General features: G+C 43.4%; 1 long non-coding RNA gene across 1 annotated transcript; it reads left to right on the top strand.

The window, feature by feature from the left end:
* Window positions 1–9,019: 9,019 nt before the first annotated feature.
* LOC148684467 (uncharacterized) lies at window positions 9,020–11,463 on the top strand. The gene is made up of 2 exons (XR_015946066.1): window positions 9,020–9,197; window positions 9,828–11,463. It is a non-coding gene; the product is annotated as an uncharacterized LOC148684467 (long non-coding RNA).
* The last annotated feature ends 9,802 nt before the right edge of the window (window positions 11,464–21,265 follow it).

Genomic DNA, 21,265 nt, shown 5'->3' on the forward strand with positions numbered 1-21,265 from the left:
GAGAGGAGAGCGAGCGAGAGAGAGAGGCCTGGCTTTAAAAAAGATGGTTGCACATAATGGCAGGCAAGGCAGGCAGAGGGGGAGAGCGCGCGCGAGGCTCTTGCAAGGACTAGGAGGGGGAAAGGTGGGGGTGGGGGTGGGGGGATGCCTCTTTGGCTCGGAAAAAGGGATGGATGGATGGCTGGCTGGGGTTGGGGTTTGGTAGGTGGGTGGAAGAGATCTCCCCTGTGGATTCAATTTAAAACTTGTCACCAGAGTGTGAAGAAAAGGGGGCGAGGGGGGAGAGAAGGAAGGAATTTGGTGTGTTTTTTCGCCTTTATTGGTGGTTCGTCTCTAGAAGCTTCTCTCCCACCCCCCACTTTAGAAATCAGGGATTCCCTCTTGTGGAGAAAGGAGTTAAAAGCCATTCCCCTCCCCTGGCATGTTTTAATTACAGGCAAGGAAGAAAAGGCGAGGCTCCTGGGGTGAAAAAAAAAGGGACCTGCAAAAGGGCTGCAATGTGCAGAGATTGCGGTGCTGGTTGCGTTTTGCAACCTTCCTCAGGAAACCAGATTGAGCAGGCTGGAGTTGGGCTGACTAGGAAACAAAAATAAATGGTTCCCCTCCCCTCCACCCACCTTCCTTGAGGTAAAGCTCAGTTAAAATGTGTGTGCCTGCCAGGCGTGAGTAGCATAAATCCGAATAATTTTATATTTTATACCTTAGGTTGGAAGGCGGGTGATACACACACATCCATGTACATAACAGACATGGATATATAATTCAGGTGAACAAAGAATGATGGGTTTTCCTCAGGCTGATATCCTCAGGGGTTTGGGGCAGGGCAGTTGTGCCCTGTTTTTAAAAGGCTCTGCCCAGGGTAAGGAGTAAAATAACAAATAATCCGGTATGGAAGCAAATAGGGATGACGAAGCAAAAGATGGAAGCAGGTTCCTCTTCATCCCTACTTTGGGCCTCATGAAGAAGTCTTGAGGAATAAGGGCAGAAGAATAATGTATATGAGCTAGCACACCACTGATTCTAATTTTACTGGCGTGTCCACATTTAGTGCTGCCAACAACCTGCTTCTGCTGAGGGTTTATCTTGGTTCGTTCTTACCTTGCTTTATACAGCAAATGTGCCAGTGTTGAAATCATAAGGATGTTTTTGTTTGGGAGCATAATTCATGTGGCTCAGTAAAAACAGAAGACATTTTAAACCCTTGATTTAACACTCTCCCCCCTCCCCCCCAAAAAAAATGTACACAGATATTTTTTCAGCTCTGTACCATGGAGGCAAGGAAACAATTTCACTTTTATTTTCTTGGCCCATTCTCAAGTGAGTCTTGACTACTTCTCTGATAAGCATCTGTATTCTTGGAAAATATGTTTTCTTAACTGACAAAGCAGCAGCATCCATCAACTATGCACCGCAGCAGTTCCCGGTGCTTTTGCAATTAATCTGCATGTCAACACCTTTTCTGTTCTGGGAACTGCATTGCCTGTTTTTCCATAGCATAAACGCAGTGCATTTTCTCTCTCTCTCTTGGGGGCTTATTTCTATGCAATCCATTAGGAGCCAAGGAAAAATTCTTGCATCAGGCCATGGGTGTAGGGGGGGGCAGGGGAGCAGCTGCCCCCCATCAAAAAAATTCAATACAAATACATAGCAAACAGGTTCTGCCCCCCCCCCAAAGATCTGCCCCCTCTTAACAAAAATCCTGGCTACACCCATGCATCAGGTCACCATATTTGTCCATTTTGCCCAATATTGTCTTGTTTAGCAGCTTTCCAGGGGATCAGGCAGAAGGGGTTCTTTCCTGTCACCTGGCCCTTCTTAATAGGACCGTCTACATGTAAAAGCATGTGCTTACCGCTGGGTCCGTCTACATGTAAAAGCATGTGCTTACCGCTTTTTCCTGCCAACCTAGCAGTTGGAAAGCACGTCAAAGTGCAAGTAGATGAATAGGTACCGCTACAGCGGGAAGGTAAACGGCGTTTCCGTGTGCTGCTCTGGTTCGCCAGAAACGGCTTTGTCATGCTGGCCACATGACCCGGAAGCTGTACGCCGGCTCCCTTGGCTAATAACATGAGATGAGCGCCGCAAACCCAGAGTCGGTCACGACTGGACCTATCGTCAGGGGTCCCTTTACCTTTTTACCGCTTTGCTAACAGCAAATTTGCATCTGCAAATTGGAGCCAGTAGGTCTCAAAACTTCAGTGAGTTTGGGATATTTTCTGCATGTGAAGATAGGCTCTGGCACATTACGGGGGTGAGATCCATTGGTCAAGAAGGCGGTCACTGCAAATGCAATAGAGGGAAATGCTGGCTGGGAATGACGGGCGTTTGAAGGGTCTCTGGTTCCCCACCTCTGAGTTAAGACCATATTCTACTCAAAGCTGTTTCTCTATCAATACCTAATTACTGTATTATGACACTCAGACAGACCCAATGCAACCATTAGGAATATTTGGGTAAGGTTGGCAGTTCAGATCGGCATGATGGGGTTGCTCTGTCCCACCTCCTGCCAACCTAGCAGAAGGAGTTTGGATTTGATATCCCACTTTATCACTACCCTAAAGAGTCTCAATCTCCTTTTCCCTTCCTCCCCCACAAAGAACACTCTGTGAGGTGAGTGAGGCTGAGAGACTTCAGAGAAGTGTGACTAGCCCAAGGTCACCCAGCAGATGCATGTGGAGGAGCGGAGACGCGAACCCGGTTCCCCAGATTACGAATCCACCGCTCTTAGCCCCTACACCACACTGGCTAGCAGTTCGAAAGCATACCACCATGAGTATATAAATAAGTACTGTGGTGGAAAGGTAAACGGCGTTTCTGTGCGCTCTGGCTTCCATCACGGAGTCCCGTTGCACCAGAAGCGGTTTAGTCATGCTGGCCACATGACCCAGAAAAGCTATGTTGTGAACAAAATCTGCCCTTTTCCCCTTATGGGGTATCCAAGAGCCTGTATAGAGTCCTTAAGTGGGTTCCCTATTGGTAGGAGAAAATAACAGGCCAACCAGAGAATATTGATAAGCAAAGCAGGTAGTAAGCATGGTCTTTATTAAACTGTTACAACAGGGTGCTCAATCACCACATGTAGGAGGGAGAAGGAACCCAGAACATTGGTGTGCAAGCTCTTACATAGACTTTTGAAATTGCCCACCTTGTAGCCCAGGACCACCCCCCAATACATCATACATACATCACAGAAGGGGTGGTTTACAGCAGAAATTCTGTCTGCCAGGACCTGATAATGGTGACTGATTGCATTACTTGGGCAGTCTGACCATTCTTTTGTGATGGTAAATACTCAGTTCCTGAATCCAGGTCACAAGCTCACCCTGTTCATACTCAGATACTGTACTCCCTTAAGATAGGATTTGTGAGCAAAGAGACAATGGGGAGGTTTTCCCATTTCCTCCCTCGTTGCAGAGAAACATTTGAGGTCAATTTGGGAGAGTAAAAATGGTTTCAGGACTGATTTCCTGTACTGTTTCAGACGTGGTTTATATATTTATGTATGTGTTTGCCTGGTACATTTATGAACATTTAATTTATATATTTGAGATCTTAAATTCTTATAACAAGACGAATGGCGTCTGCCTCATCCTGAAAGTGGAGATGAGTGCCACACCCCATAGTCGAATTTTGACTGGATTTAAACACCTAGGGATCCTTTACCTTTACCTTTTACTACTTGGGTAGCAGCCAGGGCCAAGGTAACTTGGGAACGGAGTCCTTTTGGAAGGTGAAATAAATGAGCATATTGTTGTCCATTTGAACTCTAAATTAAAATGATTCTTAAAAAGGAGTCTTTAGACAACCAAACCCTTAAATTTTCCCATTCCAGTATGTCAGATAAGCACATAAGTTTATTAGTGACAGCACCATTTTCAAAGCTGTATTTTAGAAAGAAAAAAAGAAAACCCTCACCTCATCTGCCCCCACATTTTTGGTGGGCTATCAAACCTGTATGTTTCATTAAATTTTACCTGGAAGTCAAAAATATTTCTATCAAGCATCTTTAAAACTTTTATTAAAACAGCAGTAGACTAGAAGCTTAATTGCTGTCTTAAGGCATGTTCCCAAAGCGATCAGCATTGTGTTATTATTTACAAACTTACACAATATATTCACTACTGTTTGTGAGAGGCCTTTAATATGATTTTTAATGTGCTTTGTATTACTTTCCAATATTTTGGAAAAAGACAAGATTGCCCTTAACTACTGATCTCCCCCTGTAGTGTAAATGGTATGGTGTGAAGACATGAAGCAGCAACCTAGAGCTGGTCAGTGCGTAAGTGTGAGATGAGCCAAGAACTCTATGGAGTCTGGAACACAAACATGACCAATCCTTTTTAGGATGAACTCCCAGTACATTTGTGGTGGCAATGAGACCAGAAAGGGTTGGCCGGTGCTCCAAACAGAATGTGTACACTAGAACAGATTTTCCCAAATTGCAGTCCATGGGCCAATCTTCGTTCAGGTGGTTTGCAACATGTCCATGGATTTGTGGTGAAGACAATGCAAGATAGACAGTGCTACTATTCAATGGATTTGTAACTGGCTGACCGAATCCAAAGGGTGCTCATCAATGGCTCCTCTTCATCCTGGAGAGAAGTGACTAGTGGGGTGCCACAGGCTTCTGTCTTGGGCCCAATCTTATTCAACATCTTTATAAACGACTTGGATGATGGGCTTGAGGGCATCCTTACCAAGTTTGCAGATGACACCAAATTGGGAGGGGTGGCTAATACCCCAGAGGACAGGATCACACTTCAAAATGACCTTAACAGATTAGACAACTGGGCCAAAGCAAACAAGATGAATTTTAACAGGGAGAAATGTAAAGTACTACACTTGGGCAAAAAAAAAATGAAAGGCACAAATACAGGATGGGTGACACCTAGCTTGAGAGCAGTACATGTGAAAAGGATCTAGGAGTCCTGGTAGACCACAAACTTGACATGAGTCAACTGTGAGGTAGCAGCTAAAAAAGCCAATGCAATTCTGGGCTGCATCAATAGGAGTATAGCATCTAGATCAAGGGAAGTAAATAGTACCACTCTATTCTGCTCTGGTCAGACCTCACCTGGAGTACTGTGTCCAGTTCTGGGCACCACAGTTCAAGAAGGATACTGAGAAGCTGGAACGTGTCCAGAAGAGGGCAACCAAAATGGTCAAAGGCTTGGAAACAATGCCTTATGAGGAACGGCTTAGGGAGCTGGGTATGTTTAGCCTGGAGAAGAGAAGGTTAAGGGGTGATATGATAGCCATGTTCAAATATATAAAAGGATGTCATATAGAGGAGGGAGAAAGGTTGCTTTCTGCTGCTCCAGAGAAGCGGACACGGAGCAATGGATTCAAACTACAAGAAAGAAAATTCCACCTAAACATTAGGAAGAACTTCCTGACAGTAAGAGCTGTTCGGCAGTGGAATTTGCTACCAAGGAGTGTGGTGGAGTCTCCTTCTTTGGAGGTCTTTAAGCAGAGGCTTGACAGCCATCTGTCAGGAATGCTTTGATGGTGTTTCCTGCTTGGCAGAGGGTTGGACTGGATGGCCCTTGTAGTCTCTTCCAACTATGATTCTACAATATTCATCAGCTTAATAATATGGATTTTAACTGTATTTTAATTGCTGCCGTTATTTCTTAACACTGCATTTTATTGCATTAAGATTTGAATTATTTGGAATACAATAAAATACAGCATGTAACAAATAAAAAAATTTGCAGTTTAAAACCAAGCATGGTGCATTGCAATTGCTATACAGTAATAGGCAGAAAAAAAACATTAAGTGGTCAGGCGCGTTTGGTTAGAACGTGGTGCTGATAATGCCAAAGTTGCAGGTTTGATCCTAGTATGGGGCAGCTGCATATTCATGCATTGCAGGTGTCCTCAGGGTCCCAACTCTACAATTCTATGATTCTGTGACTGTTGGCAATTTCTTGAGTGGTCCATGGAGGGGGGAATTTGGGAACTACATGCCAGAATATTTTCTGAATGAGCAGAGGTTCTGTGACATACATTTAAGAGTCCCTTGGCAGCTGAGTTGATGTGTACATGGGTTACCTCAATGTAGGAAGTCTGAACACTGTACTAGAGTTCTGATCTTGGTCCCTGAAAACAAAATGATTCAGCTTCAAGAGGGCAGCACTGATACACAGTAGTGTAATAGCTAACAGCAAACCTTAGAATTGCAGAATGATAGACTGGACTGGCCCAAGGCATTTTGCTGCCTGAGGCGAAGGAGAAGAGAGCACACACACAACACACCTCAAATCCATGTACAGAAATCAATTGTACTAGCAGAAAAGACTGCTACTCAGTCATGGACATTTCCACGTGGTATACAGAAAATCAAACCACACAGAAAATGAGATGGCAAAACAGTATCACAAAACCAAAGATTACCTTAAAATGAGCAAGAAATTATTAGTCACACACCTGAAGATTAGTAAGGAGGGTGTCTGTGCAATCTCAGGAGTTCCTCAGCCTTGAGCTTCCTACACTGAATTTCCAGCTGAATCTTACTACAAATCCGCTAACAGGAAAGTAGCACAATATCCTCCAGGAAACCTGAAGATAGCAGGCACATTTAAGGGTTGCAGAGCAGGCTGTGTGACGTGCAACAGTCTGCAACAGAGGCGCTTGGCTGGGGACTTTGGAGGAGCAGCCAGTGGGTTGGATCTGCTTCTGAAGAAGTCACTCTGCCTAATGGTAGAGCCGGCCCTTGCATTTAATTGTGCCGGGAACAGACATTCCAGCTCCACTCATGACTGTCCCGGGACATTTTGTTTCCTGAGACCAAGCAGCTAATGATGCCCACCCACAAGTCAAGGTGGATAGCACTCACGGCTGGTCAAAGCCGAAGACCACTTAAGTGCTCTCCCCTTCCCTGGCAGGAAAAGGTATATATGTTTCCCTTTCGCAACATCCAAAATCATCTGCCTGAGGCAGCCAACTCATTTTACCTCATGTCGGAGCCAGCTCTGACCTATAGAAAAAGCTCTCTCACACACAAAATTACATTTTCTTCTGCTGTTTCATACCTTCCAACATTCCTAAGAAGATGGGGAATGTTTGTCCTTGTGAAACATAGGGTTGTATCCAAATACATTCTGCTCAAAGTATGAATGGACCAGTCTGTTAGTCATGTTTGATGCTTTTTTTGTGATGGTTGGTATTTATCAGTACAGAATACTATCGCCTCTTTTTTGCTCCCTGTAGCAGCCATTTTGTGCTGGAACCCTGGGCGCTTTTCTCATGGTATGAATACTGGCACCTCATTGTTTTAAAAGCAAAAAAGCACTGCTTGTGTCCATTAATTTCAATGGGTCTACTCTGGGGAATGAATAACACTGGACGCAATCCACACCCTCAAACTGCGAAACCAGTGCTCAAGGGCGAATTTCTGAGGGGGGAAACAGGGCGGGAGTGTGGTGGCAATTTTAGAAACGAGATTTCATGCTGCTGCTCCCCAACGCCCAAACTTCACATTGTATCTCCGATAGCTTTAACTCTACAATCAAACTTTGCCGGAACAAGCTCTTCTATTACAATTACCTGGCCTTTGAACATAGGACTCAAATTTGGCAAGTGTTAAGTGCACACACAATTAATGCCTTGTCTAATCAGGCTCATCCGCTTAGGAAAACTTGAAAATGCCACTTTCTCCACATCTCTTTGTTGTACCAGATGTGCGGTTTTGCTTCTCTTAATATGTATTAAAGATATGCTGGTCACCGCTGAATAATTCATTGCACACACGCCTGATTAAATAGCAGCTCGTACTGATTAATAAGCGTGCCGTTAGCCTTTTGCAGATGGCACTGTCATCAGCTATTTAAGCCCTGTGTGCTCACCTGCATGGAAACATAAAGGGAAATGGCTGGCATTGAACTCTACATACAGGTTGCTGCGTGTATCATTTATATTAATGGCATGTCAGCTCTCTACAGCCAAGCCCACACGATGCTAAAGCCGTCGGGTGATTTTGCCAGCTGGAAATATATGGGTGGCAGTGGGGGAACCTTTGTTCGGGTCAAATTTATCCTCGGCTCCATTGCCATATCGGTCCTCAAGGCACTTTCTAATTTTAAAATTTACATTTAGCAATAAATACAGGCAATGACTATTTACGCATGTTCAGTGTGCGGGCAGCAAGGCCTCCAACATTTCTCTGATGAAAATAGGAATGTCCTACTTAGTAATAATAATTATTATTTTATTATATATACCCCACCCATCTGACTGGGTTGCCCCAGCCACTCTGAGCACCTTCCAACATACAGTCATACCTTGGATCCCAAATGCCTTGCGACTCAAATGTTTTGGCTCCTGAAAACCGTAAAGTGGGTGTTCCGGTTTGGAAACGTTCTTTGAAACCCGAACATCCGACGCGGCTTCCAATTGGCTGCAGGAAGCTCCTGCAGCGAATCTGAAAACGTGCCTTGGTTTTCTGAAGTCGAACAGGCTTCCGGAATGGATTCCGTTTGACAACCAAGGTACGACTGTATATAAAAACATAGTAAAACATTTTTTTAAAACTTCGTTATACAGGGTTGACTTCAGATGTCTTCTAAAGGTCGGCTCGCGTTGCAGAACCATACCCTCCAACATTTCGCAGATGTTCTAAGGAAAAGCAGGAAATCCTGGGGTCAAATCAGAAGCAGGGACGGCTTCTGTAAATCTAGAATTGTCCCTGGAAAATAGGGACAATTGGATCTTTAAAAACAAAAAGACCCCACTGATTTTCATTTAGTAGCAGTACAAAGGTAACACTATGAACTCTGTGAATTGCCATTTTAGGATGAATAATGTTCCTTGTTGGTGCTATTATGTAGAAATCAAAAGTGGATATGTGAAAGTGGGCCCCATATTCCAGGCTTGAAGTCAGAGGTGGGTGTCTGGCCTGGGCAAGTTGAAGATCACTGGTATTGTTCATTAGAATAGCAAAAAAGTTGGGCAAGACCCATGAAACTGTGGTTTGCTCAATAGTACTTCATCTTTCCTTTCTCTTTTGTCCCCCAAACAGGAAAACATTGCCATGAGGTGATGATTCTCTGCCACTGTTTTCTCCTGGTGAAGATTAATTTTGAATGAATCCCCCCAAATGTGAATAAGGATCTAACCACATCCCAGAAAAGAAGAAGAGGAAAATCATAGATTGTAGACTTTCGGGAACTGCTGGGCTGACATTGTGCAAACTAATTGTATATTTCTCTCCAAACTCTTTAAAAAGCTCATAGTGCTTAAATAATAGATAATTCCAATTCTATCCTCTGTGGGGTGGGGTGGGGTGGGGGAAGCAGGGAAAATCAAACCAAGAAACTAATAGAAGTGATCACAGCTGAGGAAGTGTTCCCCCCCCCCCCAAGTGTGTAGAACAGCGACATCTAGGAGCTAGCTAATTAATTGCACACTGGCTCAAAATGCATCTGAAACATCACCTGTGTGACAGTGTAGTGTAGTAACTTTGCTAGTATATGCATGCAAGGAATAACCACTCAAACAAGAAAAATGGATTTCATGGCAGTATACAAAGAAATTTAATATATAAATCCTGCCAGCTTGTTCCTGACAAGGATGGGGACAAAACAAGTATTTATTGACCCTCCCTGTCATTCACTCTCGCTCCAGTTACTGTCAAGTTCTTGGTCTTCTGTCCAACAAGTGCCAGCGAATACCAGCCATGATTGCCTAAAATGGCACACGGAGAGGGGCCTTCCACCAGTCAAAGACCAATGGAATAGATCAAGTTTGGAATAGCCCCACATAAAACTGCTGATGTTTGTGATAGCCCACGTATTGTATTTTTCATCACACCTTTTATTTCTTTAAAGGTAAAGGACCCCTGGATGGTCAAAGGCAAATATGGGGTTGCGGCACTCATCTCGCTTTCAGGCCGAGGGAGCCGGCATTTGTCCACAGACAGCTTTCCGGGTCATGTGGCCAGCATGACTAAACCGCTTCTGGCGCAACAGGACACCGTGACGGATACCAGAGCACCCAGAAATGCCATTTATCTTCCCACCGCAGCCATACCTATTTATCGACCTGCACTGGCATGCTTTCAAACTGCTAGGTTGGAAGGAGCTGGGACAGAGCAACAGGAGCTCACCCCATCACGCCGATCTGAACTGCTGACCTTCTAATCAGCAAGCCCAAGAGGCTCAGTGGTTTAGACCACATCGCCACCCACATCCCAGTATTTCTTGTAAGAAATCAAAGACTCAATAAGCTACAATAAAAATCAATATGGGTATTTAATGTGCCCACGGGGCACCTGATGAGGTTTTATGGACCATAGGTTTGGGAGCAATTGCAAGAGATTTGAAAGTTCAGAACGTATATTTACTTTCTGGTATAATTAATGTGGAATGAGTACCCTCTAGTGGAAAAGCTTGGGAACAACCACATTTGTACTTTGTGTCTCAGAATTGGTATTTGTTATTTTTCTGCACACCTATGAGGAGATCCTTGCTGGATCAGACTTAACACCCATCCAGATCAGCATCGTGTTTAGTGCAGTGGCCAAATACGGTAGATGCCACCTGGGAAGTCATGAGAACAATAGCAGTGTTGCTCCATAGACTTATCATCCATAAGCATGCTCCTCTGGCACCGGAATTAATATACAGTGGTACCTCGGTTTATGGACACAATTGGTTCCGGAAGCCTGTTCATAAACTCAAGCGTTCATAAACTGAAGCAAACTTTCCCATTGAAAGTAATGGAAAGTGGATTAATCCGTTCCAGGCGGGTCCGCGGAGTACTCAACCTGAAGCGTACTTAACCCGAAGCATGGGTGTAATTGGTTCCGGAAGTCTGTTCATAAACTGAAGCGTTCATAAACTGAAGCGAACTTTCCCATTGAAAGTAATGGAAAGTGAATTAATCTGTTCCAGATGGGTCCGCGGCGTTCGTAAACCGAAAATTCGTAAACCGAGGTTCCACTGTACAGCCATCTTGGCTAGTAGCTAATAGAATTATATTGGCACAAGCTTGGAAGACAGAAGAAATACCAACGAAAGAACAATGGCAAGGGAAACTTATGGAATATGCAGAACTGGCAAAATTAACAGATAAATTACATGAAAAGGATAACAAAGTTTTTAAAAGAGAATGGGAACCATTTACAACATACCGGTATATGAAGAGACAACAAAGAATTGGACAACATACCGAATTCTATTCTATTGAGCATAAAATGGTTAGCTTTGGCTGCATCGTGTGTTAACTATTTTTTGAAAAGTGGCTGTATAAAAGAAAAGCATGCATAGTGAAAAAAATCTGATGGATCTGGAAGGTTTCAGCGGAAAGAAGAGTGTGTTTTTAAAGATTTGAGAAAACAGGAGGAAGGGTGTTATCAGTATCTCATAAACATATGGTCAATTCCTCAGGGTTTTTGGTTTTTTAAGTGCTCTTGTTGTATTGTTTGATTTATTATTGCTTAATTGTTATAAAAACGTCTTAATATTTCTTGATGCACAGTGTAAGAAACTTCTAATTCAAACAAAACACGTTCTTAGTCATTGTGTAATAGTATTGACAAATTCAGAAAAATGAACCATTTCCACCTAGTGAAAGGCAGGAAGATAAAACCTTGCCACATTTATCATTTGCCACATACATCTGATTTGTGACAATCAATAGATGTTAAAGCAACAATGCTCCAATACCATTCTACTGCTAGATACCTCTCCTGAACTCTTTTCGTCTCTTACTGATCCTGACCAACCTAATGCAAATTGCAAGACCTCTGGGGAAGGGCCCATCTCACTTTTGATTCATGTGCATAGCGTTCATGAATAGTAAGAGATACTTTACATGCCAAGTGTTAAGGATTAACTACCATAGCAGTCTTACATTTTGTTATTATTTTGACTGTCCTGCCATCAAATCAGAATTAACTTGTCAGGATTGCTCTCTCAGGATTTCATTCACCTGGTAGAGGAGCTAGGCTGAAGTGGAAATTGTTGTTGTTTAGTCGTTTAGTCGTGTCCGACTCTTCGTGACCCCATGGACCATAGCACGCCAGGCACTCCTGTCTTGCACTGCCTCCCGCAGTTTGGTCAAACTTCTCCAGGTGGATCACGTTTAGTCAAAACTCTCCACTATGACCTGTCCATCTTGGGTGGCCCTGCATGGCATAGCTCATAGCTTCTCTGAGTTATTCAAGCCCCTTCGCCACGACAAGGCATTGATCCATGAAGGGGGAAGTGGAAATTACTTTCATCTAATTTTCCCAATGCTGATCTCATTTATCTTCTTTGGCTGTGCTACACAGCATGGTTTTAGCATGGTGTGCACGAGCAGGAATGAGATGCAGTGAGCCTTGGGTTTACCTGCTCCCTCAGTCCCATCCCTTCCTTCCATACAACCCATAAGAGTTCAGAAGATTTCACTTCCATTTTAGTTAACCTGTCATCCAAGCCCAGAACAGTAATTATCATTTTCCATGGTTCAAACAAGCCAGCTCCAGAAACCATGGTTTGAAGATGTCTTGTTTCATGCTAACCATGGTTAATATTAACCAGATTGCCACTTCAGATGACATAACTAACTACTGCTAACCAAAAGTAGGTTTAGGAGCCTCTGAACTTTTCTGGGTGATGCGGGCAGAGGAGAAGGGAATACACAATTCAGGGTCTCACTGTAGCCCACTCCTGCACATCGCCCTGAACATGGTTAAGCGTGACATGCAAATTCAGCCAAAAACTTGTAGCAACAGCGGCAGAACTGTTCTTAGCAAGGATATTTCAAATTTACACTATAGATGACAGAACCTTTACAACGTGGGATGGGGAACAAAAGTTTTTTCTCTCGGATCAGCAGCTTCACAATTTAATTCCAGGACTCTCAGTTTATATGCTAACAAACCGACATGTGTATTAATGTCGATTTAGAGCTCTGTAATTTCACTAAATACCTTCTGGTGCTGCTGGGATATGTGTCAGTTTTAGTCATTAGGAAAAATTAAACCAATAAAACTGGGAGGCAGTGTTCTGTCAAAAATCTTGTGCATCATTCTTTACTTTCCACTTCAGTGCATTGCAAGCTCCAAACTTAATATGGAAATTAATTTCCCGGATAGAAAATGCAGATTATTTGTTACAGATTTGCTTTTAGATTATACAGAGGCAGACTGCATACTCACTGGCTCTTTAAGCAACAGCAGTTTCCACCCCCAAAAAAATAAATGAAAGAAATGGGATATTAACCTTCAAGTAAACTTTGTGAAATAAAACAAAACCTTTAAAAGGAACCATACCAAATAGAGTGGACAACAAAAAGAACTGGATATCAGTTTCAGAATGGATCACATAACTGGCACTAGATTCCTTTTTCGGAATCCACACCTGACTTAGATGGACAGATCCCACACACCCATTTGATACTCAAGACAGTGGGTTACTGGGTTCAGAGAGATCATGCACATTTAAGAGCTGTTAATTTTTAAATTAAATTACCCTTGGTTTTTGTTTATTATTTATTTTATTTATATTTCTTACCCACCCTTCACCATGAGGTCCCAGGATGGTTGCAACAGCACAGTACGCCTTTATAAAAAGAGATGGGACCATTATAATTACCAAACAACCGTTCTGTATTAGAGAGGAAACAGTAGTCTAGTCAAAGTAGTGAGTGGTTTGAGAATTACAGCTCAGAAAAAGACAACTGTGCCTCACTCTTTACTTTCCTAAATGGTGAAAAGTGCCAGGGGCAGTGTTTCTCAGATCTGACTTCCTTCTGATGGAGAGGCCACTTCCAGACATTTGCTATTTTGCAGGAGGGCCCAGTCACAAACTGGCAAATCCAGTTCGTGCAATTTTAGTTGACCACGCTGTCTTGTGCAACAAAGCCACGTTCCCAAAAGATTAGACTTTTTGTGATAAGGAAAGTAAAGGGGAACAGCACTGGAAGGTGTGGAGTAACACTGGCTTCACGCAACATCATCTAACCTTATGCTTATTAAATAGCCAACGTTGTCATAATCTCCCTGCAAACAAATCAGGATGAATGCTCAATTAACAAGTTGTCTGGAAGCAACCTTTGTGTATTTTTCTAATATGAATTTACAAATACACAACAAGAACGCCTGCCTTGTTAAAACACAATGCCAAAAAACAGTTTAGAGCAATTTACAATCACAAAATGAGGTGACTCCTCCCATATTCCTGGCCATGGCGCAACAGCTGTGACCATAACTCATAACTAGCTGGCTGACAGGTACTTCTATGGAGCTGATGAAACCTTTGCTTTGAACACAGAGAAAAGCAATCGCCCATTACCATCTCCTATGCACGTCCTTCTGAGAACGGAAGGCAATGCACAAGAACATCTGGTGCCTTAGTGCATGTAAAATATAATAAGCTTGCTCTTACAAGGATAGCATCTCTCTGGAAATTTATATGGTTGTCATCCTCTGTGCCATACTGGTGGAGCTTGAATCCCAAAGCAAACACAGTACTTTGTGGAGGGAAACACCATTCAATCAGAGATAGCAGAGTTGTAAAGCTTGCAGCTGATGGGAAACTGGGGAGGGTTGGAGGCCTTTACAGTTCACATTAACCTTGAGGAAGGCTGGGGCTCATAGCATATGGTGATTGTCATGGGTTGTTGCGACTACTCCTGAGTAACGACCTTCCACATGCTTGTCTTTTAACAGTCTTTATTGGTGCACTCTATTTACAGTGTAACGAGCTGTTGGATACATGTCTGCTCATTCCGATCCAGAATCCGGCACTGCCCCTTTTCGCAACTTTGACCAACATAACAGCCTCGGGACAGTGAATCTCCTCCTCCTTAATTCCGGTGCCGGGGGAAAGGGTCTACACTCCGTCTTTTCCCTCTCCCCCCTTTCCGTCTCTCTTCCTGCCTGGGGAGCAGGGGCTCTCCCATGCTGCCAGAGACCTGGCTCTCTCTCTCCGCTTCCTGACTAGCCCCTTCAGACCCCGCACTTTCATGGCTGTTTGGGGATGAACTGCTCCTGATGAGAGGGGGAGGTTCTCTATAATCTCTCCCCCTTACAGTGATGATATAGAAAATCCATGCATAGTGTAGCAAGCCAGCCAGACAGAGGTGCTCATGTGCTTGTTTTTAGTCTTGCCGGAGACTAAATGTGTCCTGGGGAAGACACTTCAGTGCTGTTAATGCAGCGGTTTGAATTCCTGCCATTGTCTTTCCAGACAGATGGATGCCAATAACATTCATTGCACTGCCCACTGTATGCCTGTCCTAGAAAACAAACCACCTGCCTTGCTCCAACCTCTAGTCTCTGCTTCTCAATTTCTATTGTATTTTATGTACTGTGGCTTGCCATTGTTTTATTGATTATAATTTAGAAATTATTTATCGTAACTGTTAAGGGTGAATTTCTGTTTAACTTTTATATGCTGATACAGTGGTACCTCATGTTGCGTACGGGATCCGTTCCGAAGCCCCGTACGCAACATAAGCAGTATGCAACATGAAGTGCTGCGTCTGCGCACGTGCGCGGCGCGATTAATCACGTCTGCACATGCGCGAACCGCCGAACCCGGAAGTAACCTGTTCCGGTACTTCTGGGTTCGGCACGTACATATCCCGTGTCGTACGCAACCCGCAGCATTCGTAACAAGTGGTATTACTGTATTATTATTTTATACTATTCTAATGATTGTTGAATGTTACTTTTTTGATGTAGTTCTGGTTACAGGTAGGTAGCCGTGTTGGTCTGGGTCGAAGTAAAATAAAAAAATTCCTTCAGTAGCACCTTAAAGACCAACTAAGTTTTTATTTTGGTATGAGCTTTCGTGTGCATGCACACTTCTTCAGATACAGTGAAATAGAAGTCCCCAGGCACTTATGTAGAGAAGGGGTGGGGAGGGGTGGGGATGGGGAGGGGAGGGGGGATCACTCAGAAGGGTGGTGGAAGTGGGTGATTGACTGACTGATAGCTGTTGATGACCGAAAACGACTGCAAATGGTTTTGCATGAAAAAGCAAGGGTTGAGATGGCTGAAGATCGCTTATCGTGTATAATGAGATAAGAATCCGATATCTCTGTTCAAACCAGGTCCCTCCATGGTTTAGAGCTTGGTGATAAGTTGTAATTCAGCAACTTCTCTTTCCAGTCTATTTCTGAAATTCTTTTGTAGTAAGACAAAAGACAAATTTTTTGATGTAGGTTGCTTATTTTAAAGCTATGTTTTATTATCACATTTTTGTATTGCATTAGATTGTTATAAGATGTACATTTTTTGTTTCTTCAGCTTGTAAACTGCCTTGAGTATTGTAAGATAGAAAGACGGTAAAGGTAAAGGGACCCCTGACCATTAGGTCCAGTCGTGACCGACTCTGGGGTTGCGCACTCATCTCGCATTATTGGCCGAGGGAGCCGCCGTATAGCTTCCAGGTCATGTGGCCAGCATGACAAAGCCGCTTCTGGCAAACCAGAGCAGCACATGGAAACGCCGTTTACCTTCCCGCTGTAGCGGTTCCTATTTATCTACTTGCATTTTGATGTGCTTTTGAACTGCTAGGTTGGCAGGAGCTGGGACCAAGCAACGGGAGCTCACCCTGTCACAGGGATTCGAACCGCCGACCTTCTGATCAGCAAGCCCTAGGCTCAGTGGTTTAACCACAGCACCACCTTGGTCCCTATACGGTATACAAATTAAAAATGATGATGATGATGATATTGCATGCAATGGAGTGGGTGACCAGTGCACACAACACACTCATTGACCTGTTATCCAACTCATAGGAGGAAATATCCTATCAAGCTGCACTATATGCAACTACAGCGGAAAAATCCAAGTGAGAATCTTTCAGTGAACTGTCAGTGACTTGTTAATTTGAGCAAGCTAAATCTAACCCCAGGAAGTTTTAATGTTGATTGCATTTTAAGCAGAGTGTATACTTATTCATGTATTATGCCTATGCTAATAGGTCTTTTACTGCATTTGCAATGGCTTGTGGTTACAAGCAATAAATATTTATTGGCCATTGGGCTTGCAGGGTTCACTAGAGCAGGAAGTTCAGTGCAGTGCAAGATTAAGGCCCATAGTGACAGAAGCAATCTCTTTGTTTCTGTCATTACAGAGCTAATCTTGCAAGGCCACTGAACAGTGCTCCAATCTCTTAGATCGTGGGAAGAAACCAATGAGTTTTTCCAAGTGCCAAAAAGTATGGGAAGAGAATAGTTACCATGGCAATGCAAGCTCCACACTAATCAAGGGGGGGGGGCTCTTGAACTGATTGTGACTAGAGATGGAGAAGTGCTTCTAAGAGCCATTCTTCTGCTCTGAAAGCAAAGGACTGTTGTTAAATGGCTTGGCCCAAAGCAGGGATCCCCAAACTAAGGCCCGGGGGCCAGATGCGGCCCAATCTCCTTCTAAATCCGGCCCGCGGACAGTCTGGGAATCAGCATGTTTTTACATGAGTAGAATGTGTCCTTTTATTTAAAATGCATCTCTGGGTTATTTGTGGGGCATAGGAATTCGTTCATATTTTTTTCAAAATATAGTCCGGCCCCCCACAAGGTCTGAGGGACAGTGGAAAGGTCTGAGGGACTGCTGGAAAAGTTTGCTGACCCCTGGCCCAAAGCCATTACAAAAGCAGCTATGGGGATAACGACCCTCCATAGCTAGTGAGACCGGGTGATAATGGCATCCAGCAGACTTCCCTGCGCTTTCACTGCTGGCCCCCCTTCTTCTGGGCTCCCGATATAGCAGAGTATCTTCACAGAAGCCCTGCACAGCGGACGTGTGGTCAGCAGGAGGAATAAGGCACGGAAAAGTACTTATTCTAGTCTAAGAAGCAGTTTATTTACAAAGCAGTAAATATCTCATCCCAGAAAAAGACATGGCATTGTGCTTCTCCGTTCGTGGCGAAAATGAAACCAATAACAGTTCACAAACAGACAGTGAACATAGAAACTCCCCAGTTTCACAGGACGCACTTCCGCAGAGCGGTTAACTCTATAAGCTCTGGTTTACACCACATCATACCCCCTCTCATCCTGTACCGTTGGGGGAACAGTAAGTATACCCAACTTACCCCAAAACCAATCCTTCACAGAACTCCCCATGCCTTTGGAAGCTCAAAGGTTTAGTGGAACCCATCTGCAAGGTTCTTCTGACTTGGACAGTACTTCAGCTTAACCAAGCCTGATTGAACATCCTGACACACATTTCGAAACCGAATATCCAAATGTTTGATTCTGGCCTTAAACTGGCCAGACTCTGCCAACTTCAGACATGGTTTACTGTCCTCCCAAACAGTGATGGGCAAGCCACAATCACCACAGGTCTCTTGGACCAAACATCGGTAGAACTCTAATTCTCTGAACAATTCAGACAACACACTGAATTCGGCTTCTGTAGAGGAAAGTGCAATGAGACTTTGCTTTCTAGACCTCCAACCAATTTGAGATTCTCCAAATTTCACTACCAGACCTGACACAGATTTCTTGTCCTCCAAATTGGCCCAATTGCAGTCCGTCCAGCATGTGAGCTGGGGCTCACCCTCTGAAGACAACTTGAGACAGAAATCTTTGGTGTCCTGCAAATACCTCAACACTCTCTTGATGCCATTCCAGGCATGCACACTAGGCTTTGTAGCTTCTCTGCTGAGCAAGTTTACAGCAAAAGCTATATCTGGTCTGCTCCATTGGGAGAGATACAACAGACTCCCTAGAGCTGACTGAGAGACATCGGGACTCTCAAACTCAGCCTTGTCCCCTACCTGGCTGTCTTTCACAAAGCTTGTCTCCGTGGGAGTTCTGACACCTTTACACTCAGAATAGAACGCTTCAGGAAGCAGCACAGGTGATGATTTTTGACGCAGGTCTCCCAAAACGCCCGGAAACATACTTCTTCTAGTCTGAGAAGCAGTTTATTTACAAAGCAGTAAATATCTCATCCCGGAGAAAGACACGGCATTGTGCTTCTCCGTTCGTGGTGAAAACGAAACCAATAACAGTTCACAAACAGTGAACATAGACAACCCCCAATTTCACAGGAAGCACTTCCGCAGAGCAGTTAACCCTATAAGCTCTGGTTTACACCACATCACAAGGACAGCATCACTGACTTGCATCGGGTGATGCAGTGCTATCAGACCAGTTGCATAGCAGTCTCTTAAGTTTTGCATCGTCACAAAACATACACTGTTCATGAATGGTTTTACTTTCCACCTAAAAGCATGAAAGCTGGATGTTTGTCTGTCCTGATCTAAATGAAAAGACAACCCTTCTTTTCTGAGGAGCTCACAAGGTTTTGCCCTGGATATCAGGCATGTAAATACGTCACACAGTATAGTTCCTCCCTGCTCAAATTCAGGGGTCATAATTCACTGCTAGAATATACGTCCATATGAAAGGTCTGATTCATCCCCTGACATCTCCAAGTAGGTCCGGGCAAGATCTATTTCTGAAACCCTGGATGGCTGCTGCCAGTTGCTGCAAACAATACTTATCTAGGTGGACCTATTGTTTGCCTGGGTTTACGGAACGGATCACTCCATTTCTGCAAAACTCTGCCACTTAGGAGGCTGTGGAAATCCACAGGAGCCCTTGAAAGTGCCTCCCATTGGACCAGCTCATTTTGGAAATATTTAATCATTGTGTTAGTCTGAAGATGTAAAGGTATTTCATGGGGGCCAGTTCAGAAAGTGACAACTACCAAACTAAGGAAGATTTAAAACTTGCCCTTGCCATCAACAACAAATCTCTTATTAACTCAAGCAGCAAACCTGCACAAAGTTGACCTGGGAGTCCACAGGACTTTCTTCCAAGTAGATCTGCATAGGATTGCGTTGTTAATCTTCCTCCTCTTATTAGTAAAACCACTTGGGTTTTCTGAACCACAGTCTGGAAAGCCTAACAACATATACATGCTATCTGCATCCTATTGCCCGAGTCATCAATGTCCATGAACTGCCCTGAATTGCAAGTTGGAATCCTAATTTTTAGCAACCAGACATGCAAGTCCTATTCCTGGACCACAACCAATATTGTTCCAGCATCTAGTCTCTTCTTCAAGTGCCTCTTCCTCCGTACCAACAACCTCTTCCCCTCCGGAATTATAAATAGGGGTCTTGAACAAAATCAAGGAGAGGGGTTGGGCCAACTGTAATCAGACAACTGTTCAAGGTAAGGGGATATGATGTATAAAGATCCCTGAGGCTGCAGTGCTTTGCACATTTCATTGTTTCTCTGCCCAACTCTTTCAGAAGCCCACTTCTTACATGGCCAAAACTGGCCAGTGTAGCCTCTTATGACTACACTTACAAGCACAGGAAGAGAGAAAGATATACCCTAGACCCAAACACAATGAGAGGAGAAGAGTGGCATGGAAGGAGGAGTGGCAAAAGAAGCTGTGTTCATCAGAGGGAAGGCAGGTATACAAAACCTCTTTAAATTCCTTTTGACAATTATTTAGAAAATGTATGAACCCACTTGCTCAAAAAATTTCTCCCAAGCAGTACAAAAGTCAAATTATATATAAACCATGACTTAAATACCCAAACCAATTAAAAACAAATATACATAAAACCACCAGGAAAAACAAATATAAAATCAACAAAACATTTAAAACAAATATAACTAAATCACATTTCTGGATAAATCGTCTGCCACTCCTGACAGCTTCTTGGACCTTCACTCCTTAGACCTTCTCCAGTCTCCAGATTGACTTGCCACTGACTTATCTATTCCCTCAACAAAGTGTCTACTTCCATTCAACCTTGCAAGGTGTTGTTCCTTTACTTCTCTTCCTCCTTGCTTCCTAGAGTCCCAATGGCGGTCTACTGACTTTCTTAACCACTTCCCGACTGTCTCCCCTTTAATACAGCTATGTCTCTCGTATCATAATTCTCCTGCACATTTGTCAGCACATGCAAAATTCCACAGTGCTAAGATGCAGAAATCTAGAATAAAGGCTATTGTTTAGTTAGCATTGTTTTGGATAGATTGTCTCAGTTTGCCTAGTATTCCATAATAAATAATAATAATAATAATAATAATAATAATAATAATAATAATAATAATATATTTATTTATTTATTTATTTATTTATACCCCGCCCATCTGGCTGGGCTTCCCCAGCCACTCTGGGCAGCTTCCAGCAAATCATTAAAATACAGTAATCCATCAAAGATTAAAAGCTTTCCCCCAGAAATGCAGGTAAGAGTCTAAATTTAACATACCACAGGCCCTTTAGTCCCATAAAGAGAATGGAATGCTGAACTTTAAAAAAATTCTTATTGAATATACTGTAGTACATATATACAAA

Source organism: Zootoca vivipara, chromosome 10 (genome assembly GCF_965207765.1).
Source record: "Zootoca vivipara chromosome 10, rZooViv2.hap1.1, whole genome shotgun sequence".
NCBI lineage: Eukaryota > Metazoa > Chordata > Lepidosauria > Squamata > Lacertidae > Zootoca > Zootoca vivipara.